The sequence below is a fragment of the Nyctereutes procyonoides genome, unplaced genomic scaffold (assembly GCF_905146905.1).
Source record: "Nyctereutes procyonoides isolate TBG_1078 unplaced genomic scaffold, NYPRO_anot_genome, whole genome shotgun sequence".
Classification (NCBI taxonomy): domain Eukaryota; kingdom Metazoa; phylum Chordata; class Mammalia; order Carnivora; family Canidae; genus Nyctereutes; species Nyctereutes procyonoides.
In genome coordinates, this window is record NW_026575125.1 from 105,583,776 (window position 1) to 105,598,544 (window position 14,769).

A 14,769-nucleotide genomic window follows, 5' to 3' on the forward strand; every position below is an offset into this window, starting at 1 on the left:
TCAGACTAATTATGCTGTGGTTTAACAGCTACTGTGGTACTGCCATTGTATGCAAAGGTGAGGATCCAGCCATAGCTAATCTTTATCTCCACCTCTGGCCCTTCTCGGTGAATCTATCCAGTCTCGGGTATTAGCCTTCATTTAGCAAAACTTGGCATTTCCTGCCCTGCTCCGCCGCCACTGGTACTGAAATGTCACCCTGTGACTCCTACATTGATTGGGCCTGTGTATCTCTAAGAGGCTGCATTTCTTCAGTGGCCTGGCTGCAGTGCTGAGGTTTGAGAACTGTGAGGTTGCTGAAAACACACAGGACCATGAAATCATATGATGTCAGATGATGCTGCCCTTCACTTTTTCCTCTCGCTGTCCCAAAGGATCAGCCTCCAAAATCCTATAATCCTGTATGGGAAATATACCCGCATTCAAATCAAGCCACTCATTTGAAAACCTTTTTTATTAGGGAAATTTTTCTAAATATACGGAAGCAGAAAAAAATAGTACAGGGCCGCCCCATTGACCCCTCACCCGGCTCGGATAGCAATTATGATTTGGCTGTATGTGCTTCATGTCTTCCTACCTGCCCAGGGCTGCATTCTGCTAAGGTAAATGCCAGGATTGTGTTCTATCACCCCTGTGCACTGCAGAAGCCCCTTCAGAAAGTCTATGGGCATTTTCTGACATAAGCAGAAGGCTATTTTCTGAGCTAACCCACCGAATGACAATTCCCTGGCATCCTGCAATATCCAGTTCATATTCACATTTCCTAGATTTCTCAAAAGTCCAAACCACTCGATGCAGTCATTCCTCTCGAGGAGCAAGTGGGAGCATGAGCTCCTTACCAAAGTTTCTATATACCCAGGGCCCCACACTTGGTAGGGGCTCAGTTAGTTTGTTGAATCTGGCCTTTTCTCTTGGTGGAGAAAAGAAATCATAAGTGACACAAGGAGAGGGAGTTTTTTCCAGGGCAGCTGCAGCTCCCCAGTGGAAGCCTGAGAAAGCTAATATTGATTTCTGTAGCCCCCTGCCCAAGTGTGATAATGCTCCTCGTGAATATCGCAGGCATATTGAAAAGGCCACCTTCCCAGGGCCGTCTCCGTTCTCTGCTCGCTGTGTGCATCTGCAGTTAATTGAGAAGCTGATTAAAGAATCAACTAACCTAAATTGAGTGGTTTTGTTGTCTCCTTTTTCATTTGATTCAGCTATAAAAGATTAAGTAAATGCATTTCCCCTCCCTCCCAAAAGTGCAAAATCTCGTACACATGCCAGCTAACTGTTCTCTCTTATGACTAATTGATGTTTTGCACTCACAGCCTTGAAAAATAATCCTTTCCATGCCCAGTGCTGGTTGTAATGAGATATATTATGCTGACAGCTTGAGCCCTTGCGAAGGTATGGAACTCAGCATGTAAATAATTGTGTCTGCAATTTAAACATTTTGTATAAATGGTACACTGTTTGAGGTGAAGGCCATGCTTGCCAGCACTTGGCCAGCCATGCCTAGCCGTGCCACTCAGCCACTGTTTGGCCCCTGCAGCCTTTAACTAGCCATGTGTCGCCTGGCATGGCACCTAGCACAATCCTTGGCAAAGGGGAATTAGTCAACAAATGTTTGTAGGACAAACGAATGAAAGAATACCCCTCCCCCCAAAAAAATCTAAACACAGTAAAAGTTTATTTCTCACCAGAAAGAGAAAAAGAAAAGCTAAATCAGCTAGTCCCAGGAGAGAACACAGGAGGCTGGCAGCTCCAGGGGCTTGTGGCTGAGTTCAATCCCTCCTGCAAGGACCACAGGCTATTGGTTGACTTACACTGGCTAGCCACAGGGTGCAAATAAAATCCTTCATTTCAAATGAGTATTTAATGCGGTTTTTTTCTTTCTCATAAGATCTGGTCATCTTTCTAGCACTCACAAATTCACATATCAAATTCTGGATAAGAAAGTTTAAAAATCACAGTTAAAAGAGCTCTAAAACCATCAATAACAAGGTTTCAGTTCTGAAAAGTATGAGAACAGATTGACTCAATTGGAAATGTTGAGTGGCCATGTGGATGGAAGATTCAGACAGGAGCTGCTGACTGGTACAAAGGTTTATCCAAGAACTCAAAAACCAGGGCTATTGTTTGACCTGGTAATCTCGAGTGTGGGACTATATCCCAAGGGAATAATCCAAAAGACAAAACCTAGTTTTATAAGGATATTTAGTAGCAAAGCCACTTAGAATAGGGGAAAATTGGAGACAACCCAAATGCCCAACAGTAAGGAGACTGGCTAAGCCAAGAATAGCATATCAATTCGGCGGTGCACCGCACAGCCATTAGAACATGCAGCAGGTGGTTTGCTTCAATGTGTGGCGATGTCTGCATGAAATAATGTTAACTAGAAAAAGCAGAACATGAAACATCATGTGCCCAGAGATTACAACCCCGTAAAAATATACCTGGTATTTTAAAAAGGATCACAAAGGCATCAAGAGTGATGGAAGCATATACCTGAAACTAGTACAATATTGTATGTCAGTTATTCTTCCGTAAAATAAATACATAAAGTGATTGTAGAGAGAGGAGTATAGACAGCATATATATATTATAGATTGCAGATACTACACACACACACACACACACACACACACACTGTAAGTTCACTGAATTCCTTTTCTGCCTTGTGGATGGTTGTTTAAGTGTGTACTGGGTAGCAAGGAAAAGAAGGAAGGGAGAAAGCAAGGAAAAGAAAATGCCAACTGTAAACTCAGGCTATCATTTAAAGCATTCTGTCTTTCACTGATGTTCATAGATTAAGAACACCAGGGAGAAATGCAAGTAGGAAATCAGAAAGAGCCAGAAACATCGAAATCTGGTCCATAGGCCTAATAGAAAGTCAAAATCCATTTGGAACAAGATCCCTTCTGAATGCCTTGTAGCCCTGGATCAACAATTGGAAGCCATAATGCTCAAGATGTGTTCAGACTCCTACAGGGAAAGACAACTTCCCGCGGCCAGCAATGTGTGTTCCTTAGCAAACCACTTCTCCAGTGGTGACGTCACCATGAAAGCAAAAAAATCCACATCCCCAGAATCCACCACCACCCTGCAGGAAACAGCAAGCCAAAACCTTTAGAATTGATTTCTGTGCACTTATAGCACACCTTCCAGATTCTGTGGCTTTAATTCATCACTAATGAAAATTAGAAAGCATTAGTTTGGGATTGTATTTGCCACATGGCCCCTGCAACTAAAGGGGGGGAAGGGCCTTGGAAAATAAGTAAAATCATTACCTTAGGACTTTAGTCCCAAGGTTCACTGTAGGACATCCTCAGAGATCTTTTAAAAATCTTTTGTCCATGCCAAAATTAGCCTTCATTGTTGCTGATTTTCCTTCTCAGGATTTCTCCAAAACGCAATTATGATTAAGAAGTGAGACTGTAATGTGTTTTGGAAGAAAGAGCGTCACATGCCTGTGTCTGTGGGAGCGTTTTTACATATCATAGGACAAAATCAAGGCGGGAAAAGTCCCTTAAAATGTTTTAAGGTATCAAGGCGTGTGATCTCAGCACACAAGTTGGGAAGAAGCCCGAGACGATGACAGGCAGCAAAATGTGTTTGATCTGAAAGTTTTCATTTACGCCACCGTTTTACGGCTGCGAAGGGGCTACTGCAGAATGGTGGCTCCCTATCGGGTTTTTCTGTGCCCAGAATCTATGTAAGACAGCCACCCCCTGCGAGGTGCTTAATATGCTGCCCCAGCCTCACAAGCAATCCCCTTGCCGACAGACTGACTCACTGGCATTTGTGCTGATATTAAAGTTGCAAAATCAAGTGTTAAGGAGCCATATTTTTTTCTCGAAGGAAAAAGATTTACCAGTTTAATTAAACAGCACATCCCTTTCCTTTGTGCCTCCCTCTATTCCTGCCCCCTCTGCCCCCTGGGGCCTAGAAGGAATTTTGCTGCCCCCAAGAAACCTAGAGCCCCAAGGAGCCCAAATGCTTTGACCCTGTCTGTGAACAGGAGATCTATTTAGAGACAAGTGACTGGGTCTTGCTTTTCCTTCCTCGACCACTGTCGGAGGTACATGCAGTGCAATTTTCTGTCTAGTTGGCGAACAAGCAGCGATTCCGTTAATTTTGTGATTTAAAAAACAAAACAAAAAAACGAAGGAATGAAGAAGTAGACGCTAATCACTGCCCTAACCCTAAACAAAGCACTGGTTTTTCTTCTCTATTCTGTGTCTCTGCCTTCTCTCAGAGTCTCTTGGATTCTAGAGAAGTTTGTCATCTTTGCCTTTTCATAGGCATAGGTAGGTGTGTGTGTGTGTGTGTGTGTGTGAGAGAGAGAGAGAGAGAGAGAGAGAGAGAGAGAGAGATACCTTTCCTCAGCTATAAAATGGAGATAATACTTCTTGTTCGACTTCAGCGCCTCGGGTTCCTAGGAGGATGATGGAATGAGATCCAGAATGAGCAAGTGGCTTTGAGAAAAGCCGATAGTGCACTGCAAGTGAAAATGTTGCTATCTTTTCTTTGAGATCCTTTTTTTTTAAAAAAAGTTATTGTTTATTTTTTTCATGAGAGATACAGAAAGAGGCAGAGACACAGGCAGAGGGAGATGCAGGCTCCCTGCGGGGAGCCCAATGTGGGACGAGATCCCAGAACCCCAGGATTATGACCTGAGCCAAAGGCAGACACTCAACCACTGAGCCACCCAGGCATCCCTTCCTTTGAGATCTTGATAGTATTTATGGTACAGGTGGCTTGTGGAAGGAGATGATTTCTACATTTCCGGTAGTCACTGTCCCAGTGACTCAAACCAATGGTTTGGTAAGGTTTGTCCATTAGATGGGTGCACACTGTTGCCTAATTGAGTTCTGGGTTAGTCCTGTGCTTCAGAGGCACAAGAATAACCATGGGAGCTCCCAGATCAGCTTAGGCCAAGGGGAGGGATGGAAACAGCATGGCTAGGAGGAAATGGAAAATGAGCTCTTTTCATCATGGGTTACTTCTGTAGAAATCTGCCTGGGGGAGAGGAAAGAAGTTTGGATGCCATTTTCTTTGGCAAAAGGTAATTAAATCAGTATAAGTCTTTATTTCAAAATCTTGTTTAAAATATTCTTCAGAAAGTGCTGGGGTGCCCCCTTGAACTGAGGCAGTTTGTAATTAAGATCATGACCTCAAGCGGTTGCTACTGAGTTGCTAAGGAATATCAGCTATCCGAAGCTATGTGAATCCATTCACAATCAAGATGAAATGGTGGGCCTGCTTGGTAAGGCTTTATTCAAAGACCTCAGGAAGGCTTTATTCAAAATGGCTGGCTCTGTTGTCCTGCAGCTCCACATTCGAGAATAGATTGCATCATATGAGGGGAGTGTGGGGCTTTCCCAGGCGCCAGACCTCTGGGGGGGTCTTCATCTCTATGGGGCATGTGTGTCCTTCCTCACCTTTGCATGTGCAGCACTTGGTCCATTTTACACCGGTCTCCTCAAACTACCATCTCCACACCTACCATGGGCCACTGAACATTTGCTGAACTCAGCAGGCATTTTGAGGTGTCACAGGAGCCATGGATTTCAGCAGTCTGACCCTCTTTGGATACAGCAGGCAGTTCATGCCATTTTTCTTTCTGCATGCAGTCTTTATAAAAGTGAGCAGCAAGTGGAAAACAAGAATAAAGTGTTAATACTAGTAAAAAGAAGCTTGGGTCTCTCAGGCATAATATGATTGAGATAAGGATGGAAATCATTCCATGGCCTCAAATTAGAGACTCATTAATCTTAGAATTGGACTCAGTTTTTGTTTTGTTTTTACTAAGAACACTAGAGGCTCAGTTGTGAATGCAAAGAACACAATTAGAGAATGTGTACAAATGCTATGAAAGTTATTTAGAATGGTCTGGATTTTTCAATAGTATTTTTAGTTTTCTGGGAATGGAACACCCACACCCTGCCCTATATAGTGTAAGACAATTTTCTACATGCTCTCAAACCTCTCTCTTCACGTGTTTTGAGGACTCCATTAGATGAACACGGAAGGCTGTGTCCACACTTGGAGTTGTGGCACCAACTGTCATCTGGGCAGTGCCTCTCTGTTCCGTGGACATGGACATAAAAGTTCAGTCTTTTAACCATACTATTTCTCTACCTCTCCTTTATCCTGAATGAAATCCTATCTATCAACCCAGCCCTACAGCCCCCAAGTGAGTTAACTTGGCCATACAAGTCTTCAGGCAACACTCCTTTTTCTGAGGTACTCTCACAGCAAAATTACTACTTTAATACAGGCTGGCTCAGAACTGTTCCAGTCTCACTCCAACTGAATCATAAGCCCTCGGGGCAGGAATGTATCTCTTGCCTCTTCCCTGTCCCTCAGGGTAGAGACTAGGGACTTGGGCACTATTATGATCTGGATCATGTCTGCCTCAAAGTCGTATATAGAAATCCCAACTCCCAGTACTTCAGAATGTAACCATATTTGGAGATAAGGTCTTTTAAAGAGGTGATTAAATCAAAATGAGGCCATTGGAATGGATCTCTAATCCAGTATGACTGGCATCCTTATAAGAAAAGGAAGAGCCACTATGGCCATGCACCCAGAGAAACAACCATGTGAAGGGATCAGCAAGAGGGTGGGCATCTAGAAGCCAAAGATAGAGGCCTCAGGGGAAACCACCATACAGCACCTTGACCTTGGACTTCTGGCCTCCAGGACTATGAAAAAATAATTTTCTGTTGTTCAAGCCACATGATCTGTGGTATGTTGTTATGGAAGCCCTAACAAACAAATTCAGGTATCTAGTAGAGTATATTATGAATATTTCTAGGTTATCCCTTTGGAGGAAAGAGAGAATAACAAGCAAAAGGAAAGCTATTAAAATATAGCAATGCAACTGAGGTAAAAAAAAAACAAATATCATAAATAGGAATAACAGTATTAATTAAATAAGCAGGTGTTAGGCTAACAAAAACTGGTAAATCTACATATCTGGGGGTCATCACACAGAAAAACTAAGATTTATGAAGCATTTACTATGTGCCAGGCTAGTAGATGGAGGAGCCAGCCTCTAAATGCAGGCAGTATGACTTGGGCAGACCTGCACTTACCAAGCATGCTTTCAAGTGTTTCAACCTTGAATACCTCAAATACATTTTGCCAAATGACTCTATTTTTTAATTTTTATTTTTAATTGTATTTATTTATTCATGAGAGACACACACACACACAGAGAGAGGCAGAGACACAGGCAGAGGGAGAAGCAGGCTCCATGCAGGGAGCCCGACATGGAACTCGATCCCGGGTCTCCAGGATTATGCCGTGGGCTAAAGGCGGGGCAAAACCGCTGAGCCACCTAGACTGCCCTGTTTTTTTTTTTTAAACAATTCTTTTGAGGCATAATTTAGACACTATAAAATGTACCCATTTTAGGTGAATAGCACCTTTTTAAACTCCTGCATTTTTGAGAGAGATGGAATATTTTGTTTCACTTATATGTTATTTCAGAAAAAGCTTTTTGATATTTAAGAATCCTCTAGTTCTTCTCTATAATTTACTTTTTCTAGACACAGTAATTGCAATTAGTGACATGTAAATGCACTAGCACATTATCCAACCCCCACCAATTTGAGTCTTGCTCAACCCTTGCAGCTACTAATTCTCGAGTGGGTTGAAAAAATCCAGCACAGTAGGGACACCTGGGTGGCTCAGTGGTTGAGCACCTGCCTTCAGCTCAGGATCCTGAACCCAGGATCCGGGATCAAGTCCTGGTGGAGCTTGCTTCTCCCTCTGCCTATGTTTCTGCCATTCTCTCTCTGTGTCTCTCATGAATAAATAAATCTTTAAAAATAATTTCAACATGGTATGAAATTTAATCCCCAGAAACTGGATTTCTAGACTAGGTTCTTTAGTACAGATAAGGAGATGCATCTTGAGAAGACTGTTGTTATATTTGGTTGAACAAAACCCGCTAAAGATTTGGAAGAGTCCACTGCAGCTAATTAAGCTAACTATGCTCTTTCTCCTTGGGGGCCCAGTGTACCATGGCTGCAAACAGTAGCCTCCTTGGTAGTGTATGCAGCCTGTTGATGGTATGGATTGCCCTAACAGACCTTAGAAACAGCCCTTTATGGTGGACTTTGAGGTCTGACATCATGCTATCTCCAATCTAGGCTGCAGACAGGTATGCAAGGTGCCTTTGGGAAGCTCCAGGGCACAGTAGCCAGGTTCCACATTGGCTAAGTCATCATGCCCATCCGTACCAAGCTGCAGAACAAGGCCTTGATTGAGGCCCTACGCAGGGCCAAGTTCAAGTTCCCTGGCCACCAGAAGATCCACATCTCCAAGAAGTGGGGCTTTACTAAGTTTAATGTGAACGAATTTGAAGACATGGTGGCAGAAAAGCGGCTCATCCCAGATGGCTGGGGAATCAAATACATCCCTAATCGTGGCCCCTTGGACAAATGGAAGGCTCTGCACTCATGAGAACCTCACACAACCCCAACCCTATTCATGCCCACCAATAAATCCTACTTCTTGTCAAAATAAAAAAAAAGATTTGGAAGAGTCCGGTGGAGTTGGCATTCTGATGTGTTACTGTTGCTGCTTGACACTAAACAAAATGTTTAGGCATGGGAAGGCTACTACTTTCTGCAGTGGGACTGAGCCTTATTTTGCTTCACTTTTGAGCTGGATGATAGAGTTTCCTGAGTTATAAGGGAACTAAGTGATAAAGTTGTTCAAATCTTTTCCAATACTTAAATGCCCTCCACAACATGCTGCTTCTGCCTGAACACTTGATGAAGGTCTCACTACCTGTCTTGACAGCTCCAGAGAAGCTCCAGAGAAGATCATGAACTCTCCCTTTCCTTATGTTGAGCACAAATTTGCTGCTCTTTCACTCCCGCTCATCTGTCCTTTTGTTGTTCCAAGACTATCTGGGAAACCATCAGCTCCATTCCCAGTTCTTAGCTCTTCTCATGTTTGAGGGCATTTCACAAGTTCACAGTCTCAGTAGCAGTCCCTCGATAACAAGCTTTTGCATCCTTAGATTACAGCAGGAATTCACTGTGCATATTTATCAAAATGCCTCTACTAACGTGTCACATAGAACCAAGCACAATCCTCTAAATGTGGTCCAGTCAGTGCAAAGCACAGAGGACCTTCATCTTCCATTCCCCAACTTTATTGAAATATATTTGACAAGTAACAATTGCGTATGTTTAAGGTCCATGGTGTGATGATTTGATAAAATGTTGTGAAATGATGACCATGATCAAGCTAATTAACACCTCCATCACCTCCCATAGTTACCATTCTGTGTGTGTGTGTGTGTGTGTGTGTGTGTGTTGAGAACTTTTAGGATCTACTATCTTAGCACATTTCAAGTATATAATACATTATTATTAACTAGTCACCATGCTAGGTCTCCAGAACTTATTCATCTAATAACTGAAGGTCTGTGCCCTTTGACCAACATCTCCCCATTTCCCCCACTCCAAACCCCCTGACAGCCACCATGGTTCCATGAATTCAACTTTTTGCAAAAAAAATTTATTTGTTTATTTGACAAAGAGACCATGAGCAGGAGGGGCAGAAGGAGAGAATCTCAAGCAGGCTCCCCGCTGAGCATGGAGCCCAACATGGAACTTGATCTCAGGACCCTGACATCATGACCTGAGCTGAAATCAAGATTTGGACACTTAACTAACTGTGCCAACCAGGTGCCCCTTGACTTAAAAAATATTTATTTATTTGGAGAGAGTGTGCACTTGAGTGGGAGTAGGGGCAGAAGGAGAGAGAATCTCCAGCAGACTTCCCACTGAGCATGGAGCCCGACATGGGGGCTCAATCCCATGACCCTGAGATCATGACCTGAGCTGAAATCAAGAGTCTGAGCCACCCAGACGCCCCTGTGAATTCAACTTTTTAGATTCCATATACAAGCAAGATCATACTGTTTATCCTTCCATGTCTGGGTCATTTCACTTAGCATGATGTCCTCCAGATTCAGGATCCTTCATCTTCCACTTGGTATTAGGTTGAACCATACGTAATTGCCAGTTTGGAGGTCGAAAATGGTCAGATATTGGCAACTTCAACTGGTCAATCTACTACGTTTCTACTAACACAACCTAAGATCAAATTATCTATTTTCAGAGCAACATCATACCATAGACAAATATGGACCTTAGTCAACAAAAATTTAGAATTCTTTCTATGTTCTGTGCTCACTGTGGATCCACATTCTCCTTGTCTTGAAATAGTGCAGTTGCTTTTGTGGCTCAAGGCCCTCATTTTACAATTCTTTCAGATAATAGTTGAATAAGCCTTTGGAGATCTTGATTCTATCATCCAGAACATAGACGCCCCTCTTTTGTGTCATTGCCAATCAGATCATCGTGCCATCAAAATCCTCATGTAGGGGCACTTGGATGGCTCAGTGGTTGAGCCTCCACCTTAGACTCAGGTCGTGATCCCGGGGTCCTGGGATCAAGTCACACATGGGCTCCCCACGGGGAGCCTGCTTCTCTCTCTGCCTGTGTCTCTGCCTCTCTCTGTTTGTCTCTCATAAATAAATAAATAAAATATTTTTTAAAAAATCCTCATGCAGATTGATGGTGATGGGGGTGGATTGTACTGGGCTCAGGGAAGAAGCTTACCCCTCTCCCTTCTGTTTCAGGGAACTAAGTGACTTTGTACTTTCTCCATCAGAGTGTAAATCTGACTTGAGAGTTCTCCCTCTCCCCTTCTTCTCCATGCCCACTTACTCTCAGGCACCACACACACCTCTCAGTACGGTCAACTGAGCAACAAGCGTACTCTTGAGTGATCTTCACCAAGAGGCTGGGTGCCTTCCACTGGGCTCTTTTGTTTGCTATCTAGCTACTGCCTCCAGACCTGGTCATGCCCCCTTGGAAGGGCTCCTTGGTTCCCTCTGAAGGAATTCCTGTATCTGACCCCAGGGAAGCCCCCTTAGACCTCCAGCAGAACCCTTCTGTGTGGAAATGCAGCCCCGCTTGCTCAGTCCCTGCTTCAGGCAGAACTCTCCCCAACACTTGAGGAATGCAGTGTCCAGGGAACACAATGCGGGGACTTAGAGCTGTCATATAACCAGCCTCACCAAGCAGCTTTCTTTCTTCTGATTGACAGGCCCTTGTGCAGCCCCAAACTTCTCCACTCTCTTGGCTGATGCCAAGAATTCGATCATTGGCAGTCTGTTCCTATGACTTAACATTCTTCCCCACTAAACTGCAGTGTGTTTAGGGAAAGATAAGCTGTAGGCTTTGTGTGGTGGGTCAGTGCAGTGTTCTGACCACGACAGTGGAAGAGAGGGGGAAGGAGCAAAAGGAGGTCAGGAAGCCGAAAGAAGCCACTGTTTGCCTCAGGTTGGGTCTATGAGGCTGGTAAAATTGTTCACCCTTTCTCTAGATGAGAAAACTGAGGCTGTAGGTCATGTGCCTGAAGTCACACAGCTAGCAAGGAATAGAACTGGGTTCTAAACACAGGGAGTCTGGCCCCAGCGACCCAACCTTCCAGGCCCTGGCTGTCTTGCTGCTCACTCCCTCCACGAGAGGCTCCCGTTGGTGTTGAGAACAGTTGTCAGCACTCAGACAGTGAGTGGACACCGGAGGAGAGCCCCCTGCAGCAGCTCTGTGGGGCCCTTCCATATGGAGAGGGCCATTGTCCCCACCGGGGGCACTCTGATGGGCCCAGGGCAAAGTTAATGAGCGGATGGCAGATTTGGACTTGCCTCATCAATGTTTCTGCAAGGATCGTTGCTATTTGAGTAATGTAGTACAGCTTCATAAACCAGAGGGGTTCCAGCTCTACAGGAAACTTGATATAATAACATAGTGTTTGTTGTCAGCTGAATAGCAGCAGAGACTGGCTGATTTGTTTGGGTGAGCAAATAAGCCCACAGGCGAGCTTAAGTATATTACAGAATCTCAGAACAAGATGGGGCTTTTGAGAGTCATCTGGTCTAGCAACCTATAAAACAATTGACTCTAAATTATGTACTGCCATGTGCGCACACCACTGTCACCAGTAGTCCAGCTTAAACACCTCCAAAAATGGGGAACTCACTACCTACCAGAGTTGCCTTTTCTGTCTGTTAAGAGTGACAGCATACAATCCAGTCCTGGTGAATAACAGGGGGTTCTCTGACTATCAGAAGCTCATCACTTAGTGGCTGGGAGGGAGAAGTCTCGATAGCTCAAACAGGACCTCTGTCTCTGAGAAGTCACTCATATTCAAGAGGAAATGGGACTTCACACTTTTCTTAGGAAGTTATCATGAGAAGCCCGGTTAGGTAAATGGGAACCCCCACGGCAAGTCCTAGGATTTTTCTGATTGAGCAGCCGCAGGGAACTTCCAGGCTGAGCTTCTGGGACATCACCACTCTGCTCCAGTGCCCTTTGTCTGAGCCCTGGGCCCCCCAGAGACAGTGAACTTGACAAAGGAGAGCAGAGAAAGATACTCTTGAGGCCCAGCCTTCAGTCAGAGGGCCCTTGGGGAAATATCTGGGAATCTTGAGCCAGGTAGGCCAGCGATCCAGCAGGCAGAAGGGAAATCTCTCTGTACCAGCAAACGCAGTCCAAGGCCCCAAAGAGAACAGGTGACAAAGCAGAGGGGATTGTTACAGACCCAGCAGAGAAAGACTCCAAGCACCAGCCTCCTTAGCGCAGGGTCATCTTGCTCAGAGGCCTTGCCACTCCGAAGGTAATGCTAGCCAGTGCCTTTAGTGATAGTAGGTGGTACCAGTGGTATTGAGCACTCGCTCTGTTCCAGGCCTGGTACCCCACACTTCATGTGTATAATCTCCTCTAACCCTTACAATATTGCCAGAAAGTAGATATTCTGTTTCCTCACTCTTCAGGCTCAAAGAGGTTAAAGAAGCCATAGGCCACACAGTTGATAAACAACAGAGAGGGAATTCTAACCAGAACCGGAACCCAGGCTCCCCCAACCACAGAATCCATGTGCTACCACTTTGTCATGCAACCTGTCCCACTGAGGCAGGACAGAGTCTCTCTCTGCTTCTACAGCCACTTTGGATCAATTCTTTACATTCTCCCCAGAGTTACCATCTTGCTCAAATTTCTAGCTCTCCTCCAAACCTTCAGTGGCTTGGTTGTTGCTTCTAGCACAAAGCTCAAGATCTTAAGGATAAGATTTAAGGTCTCCTCAATCTGCCCACAATCTACTTTTCAGATCCATTTTCTGTTGCTAGCTTCATCTCTCCTGGCCCCCACCCCACCTTCTTCTCCCTTATGCCCCAACCGTGCGGGCTGAGTCACCGTCCTCTGAAAGGCCACAGTTCATCCCAGCTTTGCTCATGTAGTTCCCTCTGCTGAGAAATCCCTTTAGAAATCTCCCTCAATCCTCCCACTTAGAATTATCACTTCCTCCTCAATGTCTCCTATAGCCCTTGGTGGTTGATAACCTTGTAATGTTCTCACACTGTCTTGTGTTACTATTACTCCTGTAAGAGTCTCTTTCTTACTCAAAGGAGAACATTCAGGGGAACCACACCTTCTGTTCAGTTCCGTGGTTGAATGGAGTTGCCAGTGTAGATGTTTGGCCCAAACCCCCACCTCTTCTGTGGGATCTCTCCAGGTCTAGGCCATATCAGTAAATGCAATCCAGAAAGGAAAGGAATAGGAGCCCAAAAGGAGGCTTCTAGGACTCAGACAGGCTTGCTTGTTCACTTCCAGGTGTTCCCATTAGCCAATTCACTTCCTTGGGGGCTGTCCCCATTCAAAAAGCCTCAACCTTGCCTAAACCAGACTTTCAAACTATTTTAAGAGCCTTAGCAGCATCTCTTTGAGGATAGGCTATGCACAACTCAGCCGAACCTCAGACGTTTCATGTTGACCAAAAGGAGCTACAGGGAGAAGAATGACATTTGACAGGGAAGACTTACCTATGGTTTTAGATATCAGACTAGTGGTTACCTTTGTAGGGGTCGTCATTAACCAGGGGGAGGCACTGAAGGAAGTTCCTTGGACACTGAAATTGTTCTTTCTCTTGGTTTGGGGTGTGGTTGCATGGATGTGTATATGCGTAAAAGGTTACTGAGCTGTATACTTAAAGTTGGTGCCCTTCACACTACATATGTTATACCTCCATTAAAAAAAAATAAAAAACAGTGGCACCTGGGTGGCTCGGCCGGTTAAGCACCTACCTTCGGTTCAGATCATGATCTCAGGGTCCTGGGATCTAGCCCTGCGTCCAGCTTCACACTTAGCAGGGAGTCTGCCTAAGGATTATTTCCCTCCTCCTCTGCCCCTTGTCCTGCTCTTTCTCTCTCAGATAAATAAATCTTAAAAAAAATTTAAAAACACTCTTCCCTCCAATTTCCCACAAACTAAACTTGCAAAAATACTTTAACTTGTCCATGTGTCTTTTTGAGGGCAGCCTTTATCCCTCAGCCTCAAAGACAACAAAAACCCTCCAAGATAAAAGTTAAAAAAAAGGATTGTTCTTTAGGGCCCACACACACCTTAAGAAATGTTCAGCTAAGGACCGCTTAGGTGGCTCAGTGGTTGAGCGTCTGCCTTCAGCTCATGTTGTGATCCCGGGGTCCTGGGATGGAGTCATGCATTGAGCTCCCCACAGGGAGTCGGCTTCTCCCTCTGCCTGTGTCTCTGCTACTCTTTGTGTGTCTCTCATGAAAAAAATAAGTAAAATAACAAGAAAGAAAGAAATGTTCAGCTAAGAGGATATGAAGATCTTCCAGAAGGCTAAGACTGCAGAAAACATGGAGTCCCACAGAGGATCTAAAAGGGA

General features: G+C 44.5%; 1 non-coding gene across 1 annotated transcript; it reads left to right on the forward strand.

The window, feature by feature from the left end:
• The first annotated feature begins 7,966 nt into the window (after positions 1–7,966).
• On the forward strand, positions 7,967–8,100 carry LOC129518980 (small nucleolar RNA SNORA70). The gene has a single exon (XR_008666305.1). It is a non-coding gene; the product is annotated as a small nucleolar RNA SNORA70 (small nucleolar RNA).
• Positions 8,101–14,769: the final 6,669 nt, after the last annotated feature.